Raw genomic sequence first — 13,052 nt, 5'->3', positions numbered from 1 at the left:
CCTCCCCATAGATACAGGAGGTGATTGGGGGGTGTATCCTACACCCACGATCACCATGTATCTCCGGTTCAGCTGGCCACACGTGACCCGTATGACCCGAATCGCGGCAGATCACTGGTGTGAGTTCACCAGCGATCTGCGTTGATCGCCAACATGGGGGGATCTGATGACCCCCCTCCTGGGTATCCTGGGCATAGATATCAGCAGTCACCCCGGTCCGTATGCGTACGTGCTTGGTCCTTAACCCCTTAAGGACACAGCCCATTTTGACCTTAAGGACGGAGCCGTTTTTTGCAAATCTGTCCACTGTCATTTTAAGCATTAATAACTCTGGGATGCTTTAACTTATGAATTTGATACTGAGAATGTTTTTTCATGACATATTCTACTTTATGTTATTGGAATATTTTTGTCGATACTTGCATAATTTCTTGGTGAAAAAAAAAAAAATGTCATGAAAAATTTGAAAACTTTGCATTTTTCAAACTTTGAAGCTCTCTGCTTGAAAGGAGAGTGGACATTCCAAATAAATGATATGTTGATTCACATATACATTATGTCTAGTTTGTGTTTGCATCATAAAGTTAACATGTTTTAACTTTTTGAAGACATTATAGACCTTTTTAGTTTAGCAGCAATTTTCCAATTTTTCATGAAAATTTCAAAGTTGGATTTTTTCAGTTTCGAAGTGAATTTGAGGATCTTTATGGACCCCATTATGAAAACTGCGCCCCTTAAAGTATTCAAAATGACATTCAGAAAGTTTGTTAACCCTTTAGGTGTTTCACAGGAATAGCAGCAAAGTGGAGATGTGTAAATCTTTTTTTTTTTTACACTAACATGTTCTTGTAAACCCATTTTTCTTTATTTTACATGGTGTGGCAGTGTGGCAAGGAAAGGGTGTATTTCCTTGGCTCACCCTGCAGAAGCTCTCACCTGCTTCTTAAGTAATGAGGCAGGAGGGAAGGGAAGTGTATATGAGATGGAGACTCAGTCTAATCTGGGCTCTTCCTAGGAGACAGCATGTGGGCTGTAGGGAAGAGACAGAGGCTGCTGAGGAGTACACAGCCCGAGCTGAGGGGCTCAAAGAGACTGCCATGAATTGTGAGTAGAAGGTTGCAGGGGACATATGTTTAACCGGCTGAGGGAAGCTCAGCGGTTGTTAGTCAGGACAAGCTGATCTATTTAGTCAGTGACCAGACGGTCTAGGATTTTGTTTTGTTCCTGCTTTTTGTTTATTTATTTCCCTGCAACCTGTCTAATAAAACTGGCAAGGTGCCAGATTTGCATTATAAGCGTTTGTTTGCTGGTTTATTGAGAAGAAACGCATCCTGTGGCGTAGTCCATGACGATCCCAGAGCTAATCCCCAAGACGGATCGTCACATTATGGTGGAGGATGCGGGCACGCTGTTGCTAAGGGCAACCCGTTGCCAAGGGCAACCAACAAGCGAGTTGGAGAGGAGCTGTTGCTAGGAGCAACCCCCTGCAAGATTGCAAGTCGGAGGAGCCCAGCAGAGGAGTTCAAGCACAGTTTGGTGTCTGTGGAGGAGCGTTGCTAGGGGCAACGGATCGAGAATTTTTTCTCAAGAAAATGGGACAACCTCGAAAGGCCGTTGCTGGGAGCAACCGACGTGGGCCACAAGCTGTGGTCGCCAAGACGAAGCCGAGGTCCCGTGAGTTGTCGGTGGGCGGAATCCCACTGTGGGTGGACTTGGATTGTTGCCAGACTGTATCTCGGATTATGCCAGAAATAATTCCATTTGTGAAGTCCCACCCGGAGCCCGGTAAGACTGTTCAAATTACCTTTGATACATGTTTTGGGGCAGTAAGCCATATGATGGAGGTATGTGCGGAACTTACAGTGGAAATTGTACTGGGCAGAGACTTTCCATATTTCTGGCAGCTGTGGGATGCTGAGAGTGCACCTGAGAGTTCGCACACAAAGGTTCCGGAAGTAGTGAGGACTGGGGGGTCTCTACTGGACTGTGTGCATGGTGCTGTATATTGTGAACCCAAGCAGGCTGATAAGGTTTTTCTTGAAACACTTATGTTAATGTGTTCTGATGTAAAGAGTTCTATTCCCACCTCTCGCAGGACAAAAGAAAACCTGTGTGAGCTGGAAATAGAAGGTAAAAAGATGATGGTTTTGTTAGATCCAAAATGTGTCATAAGTCTAGTAAAGACCGGCAGCAGAAAGCCAGACCCCTCTATAGTGTCTATACAAGCTGGTATTTGGGGTTATAAAACAGTTAATGTGTGTATTTCTACTCCCTATGGTACCATAAGTCACAAGGTTGCAATAGAGCCTACCTTAGAGTATGAAATAGTGCTGGGGAAGGATTTTCCGTTTTTTCAGCAGTTGTGGGAAGATAGTCAGGTGACTAGAGCAGGAACACCTGATAGGCTCACAACACTTGGTTTTCACCACATAGCAGGGGACAGTAACTCAGCTGAGGACGGGGAGTGTCAGCAGACCCTAGGTATATCTCAGGTGGGAGTGTGCCAGACCACTAGGGGAGCTGAAGAACAGTCCACGAGTCAAGTTAAAGTGGTGACTGGAATAGAAGCTCCAGAGATGGCTGTGGAAAAACCAAAATTCCGGAAGAGAGTACCAGTGGAGCTGGGGGCTGCACTTACAGTCACAGACGGAGTCCTAAGTGAAGGAGACTGTGACAAGACAAAAGAAAAGTCTGCCAAGAAGCCGAGAGACAGTTCAGAGGAACTGATCAGGAATCTCCCTGACTCGCTGGTGCCAAGAACCATTGAAGTTGTTGCTAGGGGCAACAAACTTACCGCCAAGGGATTGCCGGTCCGACGGGAGTGTTTAGCGAGAGTCTCCAGAGTTGCCAACGTGGTGGGAGAGGAAGAGTGCCAGGTGTCAGTGGCACCTGTTGTGGATGATAATAATGAGGCACAAGTGGCCGCAACCCCGGAAAAGGGGGAGACTTCATCTAGAGATGGAGAAGAGCTGGGTCGAGTGTCTGACAGAGGACCAGAGGATGTCTCAAGGTCTAACAGCGAGAGTGAGGAGACCGCTGTCAGTAAAAGGTCTCGGAAAAGACGAGCTGGCCTTGGAAAAAAACTGGAGCAGATCCAGAATCTGGAAGAATCCCTGCAGATGGCTTCTGTGAAGTTGTTGGAGAAAGAAAAAGAGGTACATCGCTTGACAGAGGAGAAGGACAAATCACTTGCTGATTTCAAGAAAGAGCAAGAAGTGAGGCTTCAGCTGGAAAAAGTCATGGAGCATCACAGAAGTGAGTTTGTGGCTCTGCAGGATGAACTGTCCCGCTCCCAGGGTCTTGTGACCAGCAAGGAGAGTGAAGTGCAAAGTCTGGCCAAGCGGATGTCCTTCCAGGAAGAAGAAGTGCGTCTTCTACATGGTGCATATCAGGCTCTGCAGAGTGATCACAAGGCTAGCCTGGTGGCCATGAAAAAAATAGAAAAAGAGAAGAATGAAATGAAGATGGAAATTGATGATCTTGCCAGCAATCTGGAGAGTGTCTCTAAAGCTAAGAGACAACTGGAGGAGGAAGTCAAGGCAAGGAATGCCCTTGCACATGCTCTTCAATCTGCTCGTCATGACAATGACTTGCTCCGTGAGCAGTATGAGGAGGCCCTGGAACAAGTTGAGACTCTGAACCATGAAAACAAGAACTTGCAACAGGAGATCTCAGATTTATCTGAACAGATTGGTGAGAGTGGGAAATCTATCAATGAGTTAGTGAAGTCCAAGAAACAGTTGCTGGACAGTGAGAAGATGATCTCCACAAAGCTCAAGAGTGAGCAGCTGAAATATATAAAGCTGGAAGATGACATGAAGATCTCAAAAGAGAGCCTGGAAGCGCAGAACGAAACTCGCAGAAGGTCCCATGTAGCTGCCTTGGTTTTGCTGGGAGCTTAACTCTACGAGCAGGTGGCTGTGCTGGCGGACAATGAACAATTGAGGAAACAATTGCTGTCTTCGGAAGATACTGTCAGGGACTTGACAGAGTTACTTGACAGTGAGAGGATGAAGTCCGCTAAGCTCCAGTGTAAGCTGCGAAAATGCGAGAAAAAGGAAGAGGACCAGGAAGTCCTAAAAGAGAGCAGAGACCAAGATATGGCGGAATTGTCTCAAGAAAGGCTTCTGGGGCCGAAGTTACAGGATACAGTTATGCTTTCTCTGAATGCCAAAAAGTCCTCTAAAGCTAAGATTGAGGTGAAGTCCTGTAAGAAGTCCCCTGAAGCTAGGACTGAGCTGAAACCTGGTGGGAAATCCTCTGAAGTGGAGACTAAAGAGAAGAGAGGTGGGAAATCCTCTGAACCTGAGCAGACCAAAAATTCTGAAGGTAATGCTGAGGCAGAGAAATCCTCTGAAGCAGAAGCCAAACTAGAGTCAACCTCAAAAGCTGTGAGTAAAGAGAATGGCACAACTGAAGCTACAGGTGTAGAGAAGAGTAAGCCTGAAGAAGCTGCAGTAGTAGAAGCTGATTCTACACAAGAATCTGAAGGAGCCAAAGACTCTGAAGCCAAACCTGAGGAAGCTGGTGCCCCTGAAGAGAAAGCTGGAAGGGAGGAGGTGAAACCACGTGAGAAATCCACTGAAGTCAAGACTAAGTTGAAACCAGGTGGGAAGTCCTCTAAAGTTGAAACTGAGATGGACCCGTGTCAGAGGTCCTCTGACGGTACAGAGAACAAGACCGTGGTTGGTGAAGCCTCTGAGGCCGAAAGATTCTCTGAAGCAGAGGCAGAGGTCCGGAAAGCCAGAAGAAGACAAAGGTTAGAAGCATCGGTCCTCTCACTCATTAATTTCAAGAACCCTGCCCACACCAGGGTGAAGAACCTAGTACTGGAGAGGTGTGACCGAGAGACTTGCAATTGGTGGCTGGTAAAAGTCCAGAAGAAAGAAGTCAAGGACTTCAGAGACTGTGGGACAAAAGTTGTCCAAGAGAAAGGAAAGGCAGATGGTTTCTGCCTTTCAAATACATGTGCTCCTTCCCGGTGGTCTGAGCAAAGGGGGGGGATATGTGGCAGTGTGGCAAGGAAAGGGTGTATTTCCTTGGCTCACCCTGCAGAAGCTCTCACCTGCTTCTTAAGTAATGAGGCAGGAGGGAAGGGAAGTGTATATGAGATGGAGACTCAGTCTAATCTGGGCTCTTCCTAGGAGACAGCATGTGGGCTGTAGGGAAGAGACAGAGGCTGCTGAGGAGTACACAGCTCGAGCTGAGGGGCTCAAAGAGACTGCCATGAATTGTGAGTAGAAGGTTGCAGGGGACATATGTTTAACCGGCTGAGGGAAGCTCAGCGGTTGTTAGTCAGGACAAGCTGATCTGTTTAGTCAGTGACCAGACGGTCTAGGATTTTGTTTTGTTCCTGCTTTTTGTTTATTTATTTCCCTGCAACCTGTCTAATAAAACTGGCAAGGTGCCAGATTTGCATTATAAGCGTTTGTTTGCTGGTTTATTGAGAAGAAACGCATCCTGTGGCGTAGTCCAGGACGATCCCAGAGCTAATCCCCAAGACGGATCGTCACAATGGGTTAATAGGTAAAAATGTCCCCCAAAATATGTAACTATTTCTTTCGAGTAAGGAAATAGCTCATATGTGGATGTAAAGTGCTCTGTTGGGTGCACTAGAGGGCTCAGAAGGGAAGGAGCGACAATGGGATTTTGGAGAGCAAATTTTGCTGAAATGGTTTTTGGGGGCATGTCTCATTTAGGAAGCTCCCATGGTGCCAGAACAGCAAAAAAACACATGGCAAACTATTTTAGAAACTACACCCCTCTAGGAACATAACAAGGGGTACAGTGAGCCGTAACACCCCACAAGTGATTTACGAATTTTTGCTAAAGTTGGACGTGAAAATGAAAAAATTTATTTTTTTCACAAAAATGCTGGTGTTATACCAAAGTTTTCGTTTTTACAAGGGGTAATAGGAGAAAAAGCCCCCCCAAAATTTGTAACACAATTTCTTCTGAGTATGGAAATACCCCATATGTGGATGTAAAGTGCTCTGCGGGCTAACTACAATGCTCAGAAGAGAAGGAGCGCCATTGGGCTTTTGGAAAGAGAATTGGGTTGGAATAGAAGTGGGGGGCCTTGTGCGTTTACAAAGCCCCCATGCTACCAGAACAGCGGAACACCCCCCCCCCCACATGTGACCCCATTTTGGAAACTACACCCCTCACAGAATTTAATAAGGGGTGCAATTAGCATTTTATGAAATACAATTCGGACAAATTCTCTCTCAAAAAGCCCAATGGCGCTCCTTCTCTTCTGAGCCCTGTAGTTCGCCCGCAAAGCACTTTACATCCACATATGGGGTATTTTCTTACTCAGAAGAAATGGTGTTACAATTTTTTTTTTCTCCTATTACCCCTTGTGAAAATATAAACTTTGGGGTCTATTACCCCTTGTGAAAATATAAACTTTGGGGTAACACCAGCATTTTAGTGAAAAAAATCTGATTTTTCATTTTCACGTCCAACTTTAACGAAAATTCGTCAAACACCTGTGGGGTGTTAAAGGGGTTCTCCGGTACTTAGACATCTTATCCCCTATCCAATAAGATACCTGATCACGGGAGTCCCGCCGCTGAGAACCCCCGGGATCTTGCACGCGGCACCCCGTTTGGTGTCAGTCCCAGGAGCGTGTTTGCTCCGGGTCTGATTACCGACGACCACAAGGCCGACGGCGTGTGACGTCACGCCTCCGCCCCCGTGTGACGTCACGCTCCGCCCCTCCATGCAAGCCTACGGGCGGGGGCGTGATAGCTTTCCTTGTGGTCGTTGGTAATCAGACCCGGAGTGATCCCGGGGTTCTCCAGCGGCGGGACTCCCACGATCAGGCATCTTATCCCCTATCCTTTGGATAGGGGATAAGATATCAAAGCACCGGAGAACCCCTTTAAGACTCACTATACCCCTTGTTACATTCCATGAGGGGTGTAGTTTCCAAAATGGGGGTCACGTGTGGGTGTTTTTTTTTTTTTTTGTTTTTTTGTTTTTTTTTGCGTTTATGTAAGAATCGCCAGAATCAGCCACCCCTGTGCAAATGACCAATTTACACCTCAAATGTACATAGTGCACTCTCACTCCTGAGCCTTGATGTGCATCCGCAGAGCATTTTACACCCACATATGGGGTATTTCCGTACTCAGGAGAAATTACGCTACAAATTTTGGAGGTCTTTTTTTCCTTTTACCTCTTGTAAAAATTAAAAGTGTGGGGCAACACCAGCATATTAGTGTAATTTTTTTTTTATTGTTTTACACTAACATGCTGGTGTAGACCCCAACGTTACCTTTTCATAAGGGGTAAAAGGAGAAAAAGCCCCCCAAAATTTGTAGTGCAATTTCTCCCGAGTACGGAAATACCCCCATATGTGGCCCTAAACTGTTGCCTTGAAATACGACAGGGCTCCGAAGTGAGAGCGCGCCATGCGCATTTGAGGACTAAATTAGGGATTTGCATAGGGACGGACACAATAGTGTTCCCCAAATGGTGCCTCCAGCTGTTGCAAAACTCTCAGCATGCCTGAACAGTCAATGGCTGTCCGGCAATACTGGGAGCAATTTTGCAACAGCTAGAGGCTCCGTTTTGGAAACACTGCCGTATGAGACATTTTTTATTTTTATTGGGGGGTGGGGGCAGTGTAAGGGGGTGTATATGTAGTGTTTTACACTTTATTTTTGCAGGTGTAGTGTAGTGTTTTTAGGGTACATTCACACGGGCAGGTTCACATCGAGTTTCCCGCTGGGAGTTTGAGCTGCGGCGGAAAATTTGCTGCAGCTCAAACTGAAAGGGAAACTGTCTGTAAACCTCTGCCGCCCGTGTGAATGTTCCCTGTACATTCACATGGGGGGGGGGGGGGGGGGGGTAACCTTCAACTGTTGCAAAACTACAACTCCCAGCATGCACTGACAGACTGTGCATGCTGGGAGTTGTAGTTATGCAACAGCTGTAGGCACACTGGTTGGGAAACACTAAGTTAGGTAACAGACTACCGCAGTGATTCCGCACCAGTGTACCTCCAGCTGTTGCAAAACTACAACTCCCAGCATGCATGGTCTGTCATGCTGGGAGTTGTAGTTTTGCAACAGCTGGAGAAACACAGGCCCTTCAGATGTTGGTGAACTACAACTTCCAGCATGCCTGGACAGTCTGTGCATGCTGTAGCTTGTAGCTTGCAACATCTGGAAGTGCACAGTTTGGAGACCACTATACAGTGGTCTCCAAACTGTAGCCCTCCAAATGTTGGTGAACTACAACTCTCAGAATGCCCAGACAGCCTTTGGCTATCTGGGCATGCTGGGAGTTGTAGTTGTGAAACTATGCAGCAGTGAAGATCACTTCACTACCAGATTTTCACTGCTGCATTCTGCTGTCGCTGGTCCTCCGAGCCGCAGCTCCAATCATCCCTATTTTCCAGCTATTGGGTCACCAGAGACCCAATCAGCCCAGAAAAGCCATGATTCGCTGGTCAGAATTGACCGGTTAATCACGGCGATCGCCGACAAGACCCCTCTGGGCGATATGCCGGGATGGCTGCTGATAGATATCAGCAGTCACCCCGTTCCCATCACCGTGTCTGGAGACGCGGTGATCCAGGAAAGCTGCGCCATAAATATACGGCGCTGTGTGCTAAGTACTTCTTAGCAGTGCCGTACATTTATGGTGCTCGTCCTTAAGAGGTTAAGTACCAGGGAGCTAGGACGTACGCGTACGTTCTTACTCCTTAAGTGGTTAAGGAAACTATGAATGCAAACATGAACTGTAACATACTGAAGTAGAGCATGATCCCCTCCCTTCAGAGACTGGGCCTCAGAGCAGTATTCCAACATGATAACCCCAAACACACCTTCAAGAAGATCGCTGCCTTGCTAAAGAAGCTGAGGGTAAAGGTGAAGGATGGACTGGCCTAGGATGTCTCCAGACATTTACCATATTTAGCATCTGTGGGGCATCCTAAAATGGAATGAGGGGTGGTGCAAGGTCCCTAACATCTACCAGCTCTATGATGTCCTCATGGATTTGCTCTAGTGAACTCCATGTCCAAGAGGCTTAAGGCAATGCTGGAAAATAATGGTGCCACACAAAATATTGACACATTGGGCCCAATTTGGACATTTCCACTTAGGGGTGTACTCACATTTGTTGGTAAGGTTTAGACATAAAATGAACACTGTCAAAAATCAAAAACCTTTTATATGTTGTACACAAAACATTAACCTTTCTAATATTCTTCATAACAATTTTTATCTTTTTTATTTTTATAGAATTTCTTATAAAAAAAAAATACCACTAGGGGTCCCCATCCCATCCAGAAAATCCTGTCCAGCTGCACCATCATCTTTGTCCCAACTGAAGAACAAGCTGGGACAAAGTCTAGTACAGGAGTCGGCAATCCCTGGCACACGTGCCCCTCGTGGCACGCGGGGTGCATTTAAGTGGCACGCAAGGGAATGCCTGTGCTCTGTACCGGCCAGCCATCAGGGGTCATTCACAGATCCTTATAACAGTGTGTCATTCACAGATCCCCCCATAAGTGTATCATCTAAAGATCCCCCATAAGTGTTTCATCTACAGATCCCCCCATAACATTTTGTCATCTACAGATCCCCCATAACAGTTTGTCATCTACAGATCTCCATAACAGTGTGTCATCTACAGATCCACCATAACAGTGTGTCATTCAGAGGTCCCCCCATAGGTGTCCAATCTACAGATCCACATAACTGTCATTTACAGATCTCCCTTAACCTCTTAAGGACCAATGACGTTGTGGAACGTCATGGCACCCTGGGCTTTAAGGATCAATGACGTTCCACAACGTCATGGCGTTTTCCGGTCCCTGCCGTTCGCCGGGCAGAGATCGGAACCGGATGCCTGCTGAAATGCTTCAGCAGACATCCATGGCAAACGCAGAGGGGGGCCATGTAGGCCCCCCATGTCGGCGATCGCCGCAAATCGCAAGGGAAATCGCCCTTGCGATCTGCGGCGATACCGGGCTGATCGGGCCTCTGGGACCCGACCGCCCAGTAATTTTGCATGATCCCGGTTGTCACAGACAGCCAGGACCATGCTGGAGGCTAGGAGCGAGGTGGTAAGCCTGCCACCTCCTCCTATCCCCTGTGATCCGTCGGTTAGCTAACCGACCAATCGCAGGGGGGGGGGCGGCTACTTCCTCCCGCCCTGCCCGGCCCTTGGAAGTCCAGAGAGGACGGGAGGAAGACCGGAGGATGCGGCGGGGGACGGGGAGTGCTGGGGACCGGCCCCGGTACTTACCTCGTCCCTGAAGACCCGGATCCCGGCGATGAAGACGGCGGCGGCGACAGGTCAGTTCCTCTTCAGCCGCGGTCGGGCCCTTTACAGCAATGCACGTCGCCGTAAAGCGACATGCATTGCTGTATTGGGACCCTGTATACTACAACTCCCAGCATGCCAAGACAGCCCTTGGCGTCTGGGCATGCTGGGAGTTGCAGTTTTGCCACATCTGGAGGTCCGCAGTTTTGGGACCACTGTGCCCTTCCAGATGTTGCAAAACTACACATCCTCAGCATGCCCTTACTGTCCAGGCATGCTGGGAGTTGTAGTTCTGTAACATCTGGCCCTTCAGATGTTGCAGAACTACAACTCCCAGCATGCCTGGACAGTTTTGGCATACTGGGAGTTGTAGTTTTGCAACATCTGGAAGGGCACAGATTGGGAACCACTGTATTAGTGGTCCGCAAACTGTAGTCCTCCAGATGTTGCAAAACTACAACTCCAAGCATGCTGGGAGTTGTAGTTCGGCAACATCTGGCTCTAAAGATGTTGCCGAACTACTACTTCCAGCATGCCTGAGAATGTTTGGGAGTTGTGGTTTTGCAACAACTGGAGGCACACTGTTTGGGAAACATTTGTCTGTTTCCTATTTCAGTGTTTCCCAACCCGTGTGCCTCCAGCTGTTGCAAAATTATAACTACCAGCATGCACTGATAGACTGTGCATGCTGGGAGTTGTAGTTTTGCAACAGCTGGAGGTTCCCCCCCTGTGAATGTACAGGGTACATTCACATTGGCAGGGGTCTTACAGTCAGTATCAGGCTGCAAGTTTGCGATGCAGCAAATTTTGCGCGGCAGCTCAAACTCACAGCGGGAAACTCGCTGTAATCCCCTGCCCGTGTGACTGTACCCTAAAAACACTACACTACACTAACACAAAATAAAATAAAAAGTAAAAAACACTACATATACACATACCCCTACACAGCCCCCCTCCCCTCCCCAATAAAAATGAAAAACGTCTGGTACGCCACTGTTTTCAAAATGGAGCCTCCAGCTGTTGCAACAACTCCCAGTATTGCCGGACAGCCGTTTACTGTCCAGGCATGCTGGGAGTTTTGCAACAGCTGGAGGCACCCTGTTTGGGAATCACTGGCGTAGAATACCCCTATGTCCACCCCTATGCAAATCCCTAATTCAGGCCTCAAATGCACATGGCGCTCTCAATTTGGAGCCCTGTCGTATTTCAAGGCAACAGTTTAGGGCCACATACGGGGTATCGCCGTACTCGGGAGAAATTTTGGGGGGCTTTTTCTCCTTTCACCCCTTATGAAAAGGTGAAGTTGGGGTCTACACCAGCATGTTAGTGTAAAATAAAAATGTTTACACTAACATGCTGGTGTTGCCCTATACTTTTCATTTTGACAAGAGGTTAAAGGGAAAAAAGCCCCCCAAAATTTGTAATGCAATTTCTCCCGACTACGAAGATACCCCATATGTGGGCGTAAAGTCCTCTGGGGGCGCACAACAAGGCCCAGAAGGGAGAGTGCACCATGTACATTTGAGGTGATTTGCACAGGGGTGGCTGATTGTTACAGCGGTTTTGACAAACGCAAAAAAAAAAAAACACACGTGACCCCATTTCGGAAACTACACCCCTCACGGAATGTAATGAGGGGTGCAATGAGAATTTACACCCCACTGGTGTCTGACAGAGCTTTGGAACAGTGGGCTGTGCAAATAAAAAATGTTTCAAAGATCTGACAGACACCAGTGGGGGGTAAATGCTCACTGTACCCCTTGTTACGTTCCTCAAAGGGTCTAGTTTCCAAAATGGTATGCCATGGGGGTTTATTTTCTGTCCTGGCACCATAGGGGCTTCCTAAATGCGACATGCCAACCGAGCAAAATTTGCTATCAAAAAGCCAAATATGACTCCTTCTCTTCTGAGCATTGTAGTTCGCCCGTAGTGCACTTCTGGTCAACTTATGGGGTACCTCCATACTCAGAAGAGATGGGGTTACAAATTTTGGGGGGTATTCTCTTCTATTAACCCTTGCAAAAATGTGAAATTTGGGGGGAAACACATTTTAGTGAAAAAAATTATATATTTTTTCACATATGCAAAAGTCGTGAAACACCTGTGGGGTATTAAGGCTCACTTTTTTCCTTGTTACGTTCCTCAAGGGGTCTAGTTTCCAAAATGGTATGCCATGTGGAGGGGTTTTGCTGTTCTAGCACCATAGGGGCTTCCTAAATGCAACATGCCCCCCAAAAACCATTTCAGAAAAACGTACTCTCCAAAATCCCCTTGTCGCTCCTTCGCTTCTGAGCCCTCTACTGCGCCCGCCGAACACTTTACATAGACATATGAGGTATGTGCTTACTCGAGAGAAATTGGGCTACAAAAATAACAATACATTTTCTCCTTTTACCCCTTGTAAAAATTCAAAGATTTGGTCTACAAGAACATTCGAGTGTAAAAAATGAAGATTGTGAATTTTCTCCTTCACTTTGCTGCTATTCCTGTGAAACACCTAAAGAGTTAAAATGCTGACTGAATGTAATTTTGAATACTTTGGGGGGTACAGTTTTTATAATGGGGTCATTTGTGGGGTATTTCTAAGATGAAGACCCTTCAAATCCACTTCAAACCTGAACTGGTCCCTGAAAAATTGTGATTTTGGAAATTTTGAGAAAAATTGGAAAATAGCTGCTGAACTTTGAAGCCCTCTGGTGTCTTCCAAAAGTAAAAACACATAAATTGTATGATACAAACATAAAGTAGACATATTGTATATGTGAATA

General features: G+C 46.9%; 1 protein-coding gene across 1 annotated transcript in view; it reads right to left on the bottom strand.

The window, feature by feature from the left end:
* Window positions 1-13,052, bottom strand: part of RAD9B (RAD9 checkpoint clamp component B) — a 259,479-nt gene that overhangs the window by 237,984 nt on the left and 8,443 nt on the right. The gene's annotated exons all lie outside the window — the stretch shown is intronic.

Source organism: Hyla sarda, chromosome 1 (assembly GCF_029499605.1).
Source record: "Hyla sarda isolate aHylSar1 chromosome 1, aHylSar1.hap1, whole genome shotgun sequence".
NCBI lineage: Eukaryota > Metazoa > Chordata > Amphibia > Anura > Hylidae > Hyla > Hyla sarda.
Note: the sequence above shows the minus strand (reverse complement) of the source record. Positions and strands in the feature narration are given on the sequence as shown.